Genomic DNA, 7910 nt, shown 5'->3' on the forward strand with positions numbered 1-7910 from the left:
TGCCTGCTGCCTCTGGGCAAAGGATGCAGAAAAACAATAAACACAATTACACTTCTCAAAACTTTGACAGATTTAACCGCTGCCAGTTTGTTTTTCAACCAGCTTGACACGACATACACCACACGACCAAAAGTATGTGGACACCTGCTCGTACAACATCTCATTCAAAATCATGGGGCATTAATATGAAGTTGGTCCCCCCTGTTCTACTATAACAGCCTCCACTCTTCTGGGAAGTCTTTCCACTAGATGTTGGAACATTGCTGCTATAACAGCCTCCACTCTTCTGGGAAGGCTTTCCACTAGATGTTGGAACATTGCTTGTCATTGTGAAACAGTAAAGGGCTTTCCCCATACTGTTGCCACAAAGTTGGAAACACAGAATCGTCTAGAATGAAAATGTATGCTGTAGCATTAAGATTTCCCTTCACTGGAACTAAGGAGGCTAGCCCGAACCATGAAAAACGGCCCCAGACCATTCTTCCTGATCCACCAAACTTTACAGTTGACATTAGCGCAGGTAGCGTTCCAAAGCCAGATTCATCAGTCAGACTGCCAGATGGTGAAACGTGATTCATCACTCCAGAGAACACGTTTCCACTGCTCCAGAGTCCAATGGCAACGATCTTTACAACACTCCAGTCAATGCTTGGCGTTGCGCATGGTGATCTTAGGCTTGTGTGCGGCCACGGAAACCACTTTTCATAAAGCTCCCAATGAATAGTTATTAACTGACGTTGCTTCCAGAGGCAGTTTGGAACTCAGTAGTGAGTGTTGCAACCAAGGACAGATGATTTTTACGTGCTACGCGCTTCAGCTCCTTCTGTAGCTCAGTTGGTAGAGCATGGCGCTTGTAATGCCAGGGTAGTGGGTTCGATCCCCGGGACCACCCATACGTAGAATGTATGCACACATGACTGTAAGTCGCTTTGGATAAAAGCGTCTGCTAAATGGCATATATTATATATTTAGCACTCGGCGGTCCCGTTCTGTGCGTTTATGTGGCCTACCACTTCGTGGCTGAGCCGTTGTTGCTCCTAGACATTTTCATTTCACAATAACAGCACTTAGAGTTGACCGGGGCAGCTCTAGCAGGGCAGATTTTTGAAAAAAAACTTGTTGGAAAGATGGCATTCTTTAAACGGTGCCAAGTTGAAAGTCACTGAACTCTTCAGTAAGGCCATTCTACTGTCAATGTTTGTCTATGGAGATTGCATGGCTGTGTGCTCGATTTTATACACCTGTCAGCAATGAGTGTGGCTGAAATAGCCAAATCCACTAATTAGAAGGGGTGTCCTCATACTGCTGTATATATACATTAGTGTATGTATGGGTCGGCCAAACAGCACAGATCCACTTTTCGCAAACAACAAAAAATCTCACTCCCAACTGTCCAAAATCATTTCTGATTTTCTCATCAGAGCAAGCCTTGGATGTCTCCGCCACACCTGTCTCTACAGGTAGGCATACGTCATGCTGGGCAGGCTTAACTTCAGAGCAAACCACTAGTGCCATTTAGACATTCTCAAGATTCTCAAATACATCTAAAAGGATGTTTACTTGGATTGTAGTCAGGGGAAGTTTCCTTGTACTCAGGAGATGTTTCTCTGTACTCAGGAGAAGTTTCTTTGTACTCAGGAGAAGTTCTCTGTACTCAGGAGAAGTTTCTTTGTACTCAGGAGACAAAGGTTTGTTGTTAGCGCTATTGTTTCGCCTTTGTCGCGTCGTCTCACTTTCTATACCGACTTCTCTCTTCTGCATTCTCACCACCATCTTAAATTGGAATGGAGAGGAGGGAAAATGGGCGACCATTAACAACTCGCTCTTCCTCCTGCTGCTGCTCCTCCTGCTGCTGCTCCCCTCTCCTGCTGCTCCTGTTGCTGCTGCTCCCCTCTCCTGCTGCTCCTCCTGCTGCTGCTCCCCTCTCCTGCTGCTCCTGTTGCTGCTGCTCCCCTCTCCTGCTGCTCCTGTTGCTGCTGCTCCTCCTGCTGCTGCTCCTCGTGCTGCTGCTGCTCCCTCCCTGCTGCTCCTGCTGCTGCTGCATCTGCTGCTTCTTCTGTGGTTTTTATATGGCGGTTGGCAACCAACTTTAAGGTGCATTACTACCACCAACTGTAGTGGAGTGCGGACCAGAGACAGAGAAGGTCTGAATCCTTCCCATTGTTCTCATCTCCTTAATAAGGCAACGATATAAATCATTAAATACGACTATCTCCTGAAGATTTCCCCAGCAGTTCACTTAAAGCTCTTCAACACCATTACTCCTTAAAATATAATAACTATCTCTCCCCTTTTCCCCCCTCCCATATTGCTGGCACTAAAATAGAATGTGTTCCTTTGTCTCCATCTCCTCTGGTTAGCGATGACACCTCCCAGACGGATGCTTTCCCACCAATCAACTGTTAAGCCTGGTGTGTCCAAACCTTTGTTTCCTCCGTTCCCTCTCCACCTGAGAATATTCCTGACGTCACCTTTTCCTGGAAGACAGGTGTCTTTCCATTGGTTTCTCCCTGTTCCACAACTCTTTCCATTGGTTTCTCCCTGTTCCACAACTCTTTCCATTGGTTTCTCCCTGTTCCACAACTCTTTCCATTGGTTTCTCCCTGTTCCACAACTCTTTCCATTGGTTTCTCCCTGTTCCACAACTCTTTCCATGTGAATATTAGGATGTTGGAGAGCCTGCTTGGCAAGAACATCCACTTCCTCATTCCCCTGTACTCCAACATGAGCTGGTACCTAGAAGGAACCCCACAAATACCCTCTGGCTGCAGAAATAGTCATTATAATGGGCTTATGGGTATTGTAGTCACCAACATTGCCATGCCAGGTGCCATGCTCAGCCCTGGTCTGTCACCAGAGATAATGTATCAGCTATATCTGCAGCTAGGACCTTTAGCACCATGCACCACCATCTTCTGTCCTCAGTATAGCTTTCAGACTGCTCCAAAACGCCTGTCTCTTCCTCTCCAGACCAGCGCCGGGACACTCCAGGTAGCTCTGCTGCCTCCGCATTGTCCGCAGGTTCGGGAACTTCCTAGGCAGAGAGTCTGAAGGGATGGACTCCAAGAGGAGGAAGACCAGGGAGTCCTGTTGTACACTGCCTTCAGGAGATATGAACCTCAGACCACGATGAGTTGCCTTCAGGAGATATGAACCTCAGACCCACAGTGAGTTGCCTTCGGGAGATATGAACCTCAGACCCACAGTGAGTTGCCTTCAGGAGATATGAACCTCAGACCATGATGAGTTGCCTTCAGGAGATATGAACCTCAGACCCACAGTGAGTTGCCTTCAGGAGATATGAACCTCAGACCACGATGAGTTGCCTTCAGGAGATATGAACCTCAGACCCACAGTGAGTTGCCTTCAGGAGATATGAACCTCAGACCACGATGAGTTGCCTTCAGGAGTTATGAACCTCAGACCATGATGAGTTGCCTTCAGGAGATATGAACCTCAGACCACGATGAGTTGCCTTCAGGAGTTATGAACCTCAGACCATGATGAGTTGCCTTCAGGAGATATGAACCTCAGACCCACAGTGAGTTGCCTTCAGGAGATATGAACCTCAGACCACGATGAGTTGCCTTCAGGAGATATGAACCTCAGACCACGATGAGTTGCCTTCAGGAGATATGAACCTCAGACCACGATGAGTTGCCTTCAGGAGATATGAACCTCAGACCCACAGTGAGTTGCCTTCAGGAGATATGAACCTCAGACCCACAGTGAGTTGCCTTCAGGAGATATGAACCTCAGACCACGATGAGTTGCCTTCAGGAGTTATGAACCTCAGACCCACAGTGAGTTGCCTTCAGGAGATATGAACCTCAGACCACAGTGAGTTGCCTTCAGGAGATATGAACCTCAGACCATGATGAGTTGCCTTCAGGAGATATGAACCTCAGACCCACAGTGAGTTGCCTTCAGGAGATATGAACCTCAGACCACGATGAGTTGCCTTCAGGAGTTATGAACCTCAGACCCACAGTGAGTTGCCTTCAGGAGATATGAACCTCAGACCCACAGTGAGTTGCCTTCAGGAGATATGAACCTCAGACCATGATGAGTTGCCTTCAGGAGATATGAACCTCAGACCCACAGTGAGTTGCCTTCAGGAGATATGAACCTCAGACCATGATGAGTTGCCTTCAGGAGATATGCATCTCAGACCCACAGTGAGTTGCCTTCAGGAGATATGAACCTCAGACCACAGTGACTTGCCTTCAGGAGATATGAATCTCAGACCCACAGTCAGTTGCCTTCAGGACACAAAGGTGGTTTTAATCCAGTGAGGTCCTCATCATCTAGTCTATCGATGGTGTTGTGGGAAAATGTCTAAATATTGGGGTGTCGTCGGGCAGATTTGGTGGCATGCTGTTGAGATTTCTGATAGGATAAATTCTTTATTCTCTTGTCTTGAAGTGACACACACAGGCCCAATCCTCTCTCTCTCTCCTCCCTCTGGAAGCACACAGTGGGACTGTCAGGAGGGATGGGATGGCAACGGGACAAAAGGCACCACATAGTCTCACCGACCTGGTGATGTGGAGAGGATCTGTGTCTGCACCACGTAGTCTCACCGACCTGGTGATGTGGAGAGGATCTGTGTCTGCACCACGTAGTCTCACCGACCTGGTGATGTGGAGAGGATCTGTGTCTGCACCACGTAGTCTCACCGACCTGGTGATGTGGAGAGGATCTGTGTCTGCACCACGTAGTCTCACCGACCTGGTGATGTGGAGAGGATCTGTGTCTGCACCACGTAGTCTCACCGACCTGGTGATGTGGAGAGGATCTGTGTCTGCACCACGTAGTCTCACTCCAGGCTCTTGTCATCTCTCCTGTCTGGACTACTGCAACTCTCCGTTGGCTGGTCTCCCCTCTTGTGCCATCAAACCCCCTGTAACTCATCCAGAACGCAGCAGCCCGCCTGGTTATCAACCTTCCCAACTTCTCTCATGTCACCCCGCTCCTCCACACACTCCACTGGTTTCCAATCAAAGCTCACATCCACTACAAGAGACGCAAGAGATTCATATCTATGTCACTCACTTCCTTTACCACCAAAACCAAGGTGTTTTAAAGATATACATTTCTCAGGGTAGCAAAGTCATTGATGTTCCCCGGAAATGGCATTTACGCTTCCCGAGCGCAAGGAATTGAAGGTGTGTTAGGTTTTTAATGGGATCTTGGCAATAGATGACTGTCATATATTAGTTGCTTGATAATTCCAGGATCTGGAGTTGAGGCAATGACAGATCCAGGATGGTTGACAAGGAGTTGTGAGATACATTTAGGAACTGGAGCCTGACAGTGTGAGCCAACGCATTGGGTCAGTCCAGGAACTGGAGCCTGACAGTGTGAGCCAACGCATTGGGTCAGTCCAGGAACTGGAGCCTGACAGTGTTAGCCAACGCATTGGTTCAGTCCAGGAACTGGAGCCTGACAGTGTGAGCCAACGCATTGGTTCAGTCCAGGAACTGGAGCCTGACAGTGTGAGCCAACGCATTGGTTCAGTCCAGGAACTGGAGCCTGACAGTGTGAGCCAACGCATTGGTTCAGTCCAGGAACTGGAGCCTGACAGTGTGAGCCAATGCATTGGGTCAGTCCAGGAACTGGAGCCTGACAGTGTGAGCCAACGCATTGGGTCAGTCCAGGAACTGGAGCCTGACAGTGTGAGCCAACGCATTGGGTCAGTCCAGGAACTGGAGCCTGACAGTGTGAGCCAACGCATTGGGTCAGTCCAGGAACTGGAGCCTGACAGTGTGAGCCAACGCATTGGGTCAGTCCAGGAAGGTCCTCATAATCTAATCTATCGATGTTGTTGTGTGAGATGTCTACGTATTGGGTGTCGTCGGGCAGATTTGGTGGAACGCTGCTGAGATTCTGAGTCTAAAATATAAGGTTGATTAAGAAAGTTAGGTACAGTATAATATAAGGTTGATTAAGACAGTTAGGTACAGTATAATATAAGGTTGATTAAGACAGTTAGGTACAGTATAATATAAGGTTGATTAAGACAGTTAGGTACAGTATAATATAAGGTTGATTAAGACAGTTAGGTACAGTATAATATAAGGTTGATTAAGACAGTTAGGTACAGTATAATATAAGGTTGATTAAGACAGTTAGGTACAGTATAATATAAGGTTGATTAAGACAGTTAGGTACAGTATAATATAAGGTTGATTAAGACAGTTAGGTACAGTATAATATAAGGTTGATTAAGACAGTTAGGTACAGTATAATATAAGGTTGATTAAGACAGGTAGGTACAGTATAATATAAGGTTGGTTAAGACAGTTAGGTACAGTATAATATAAGGTTGGTTAAGACAGTTAGGTAGAGTAAACGAAAGGATTTAAATATATACAGTTATCGATATATATGTATTTATCAAACTGTGGTTGACATCAATTCATAAGTGGAATGTGGAAGTGGAATATAAAACCAATGGGGCAAATCAAAACAGTTACCTTTACCTGGCCGTAGTTTCTTTAGATTCTACCTAGACTGGTTCACATTGTGAGTCCTCAGCCCCAATGGGGCAAATCAAAACAGTCACCTTTACCTGGCCGTAGCTTCTTTAGATTCTACCTAGACTGGTTCACATTGTGAGTCCTCAGCTCCAATGGGGCAAATCAAAACAGTTACCTTTACCTGGCCGTAGTTTCTTTAGATTCTACCTAGACTGGTTCACATTGTGAGTCCTCAGCTCCAATAGTCTGTGAGTTGGACATTTCTCCAATAGTCTGTGAGTTGGACATTTCTAAACTATAAGTGTGTATCTTGAGTCTTCAGCTCCAATAGCCTGTGAGTTGGACATTACTAAACTATAAGTGTGTATTGTGTTAACTAAACAAAGAGCCTAGAGGCTCAGTTATCTTATCACAGAACACTTCTCCAATCTTGCCAAGACAAGAGGCTACTTCCTGTTGCCAGCTACAACACAAAGTTTGGTGGCCATGACATATTTTCTTCTTTTATCAAAGATTTAGTAAATTATCTTTGAAAACGTTGGCAGTTTTGAGTTGACCCCATTTTATAATGCATGTATTTACAGAATATAATCTATATAATAGAGATGTATTTACAGAATATAATCTATATAATAGAGATGTTTTTGCAGGAAAGTAGAATCAAAGTCATTTAAAAAAAAAAAAAAATTTTTTTTTTTTATTGATAAAATGTGAATATTATTGATCTTCTGGGGAAATTCCACGTATTTTTTTTGCCCAAAACAAGATAATATATTCAGGTATCCAGAGATGTTTATGTAAGGGTTTTCTTCTGGTGAAGGAGAGACAGACCAAAATGTGGCGTGGCTGGTTGAGATTCATGTTTAATGAAACAAAGTAAACACGAATCAAATACAAAAACGTAACACGAAAACCGAAACAGCCTAATACTGGTGCAAAGTAACACAGACAGGAGCAATCACCCACAAACACACAGTGAAACCCAGGCTACCTAAGTATGATTCTCAATCAGAGACAACTAATGACACCTGCCTCTGATTGAGAACCATACTCGGCCGAAACATAGAAATACCCCCAAAACATAGAAAAACAAACATAGACTGCCCACCCAACTCACGCCGTGACCATACTAAATAATGACAAAACAAAGGAAATAAAGGTCAGAACGTGACAATAATAGAGATGCTTTTGCAGGAAAACCCTAATAAATTATTCAAAGTAGAATCAAAGTCATTTTTTAAAAATGTTTTTTTTTTATTGATAAAATGTGAATATTATTGATCTTCTGGGGAAATTCCACTTATTTTTTGCCGAAAACAAGATAATATATTCAGGTATCCAGAGATGTTTATCAAATATTCCGACCACTAAGACCATAACGAAGTAATATCCGAAGAGGAACTGACCCCTGGGGAGATTTATTACAAA

This window comes from Oncorhynchus gorbuscha, unplaced genomic scaffold (assembly GCF_021184085.1).
Source record: "Oncorhynchus gorbuscha isolate QuinsamMale2020 ecotype Even-year unplaced genomic scaffold, OgorEven_v1.0 Un_scaffold_1898, whole genome shotgun sequence".
Lineage (NCBI taxonomy): Eukaryota > Metazoa > Chordata > Actinopteri > Salmoniformes > Salmonidae > Oncorhynchus > Oncorhynchus gorbuscha.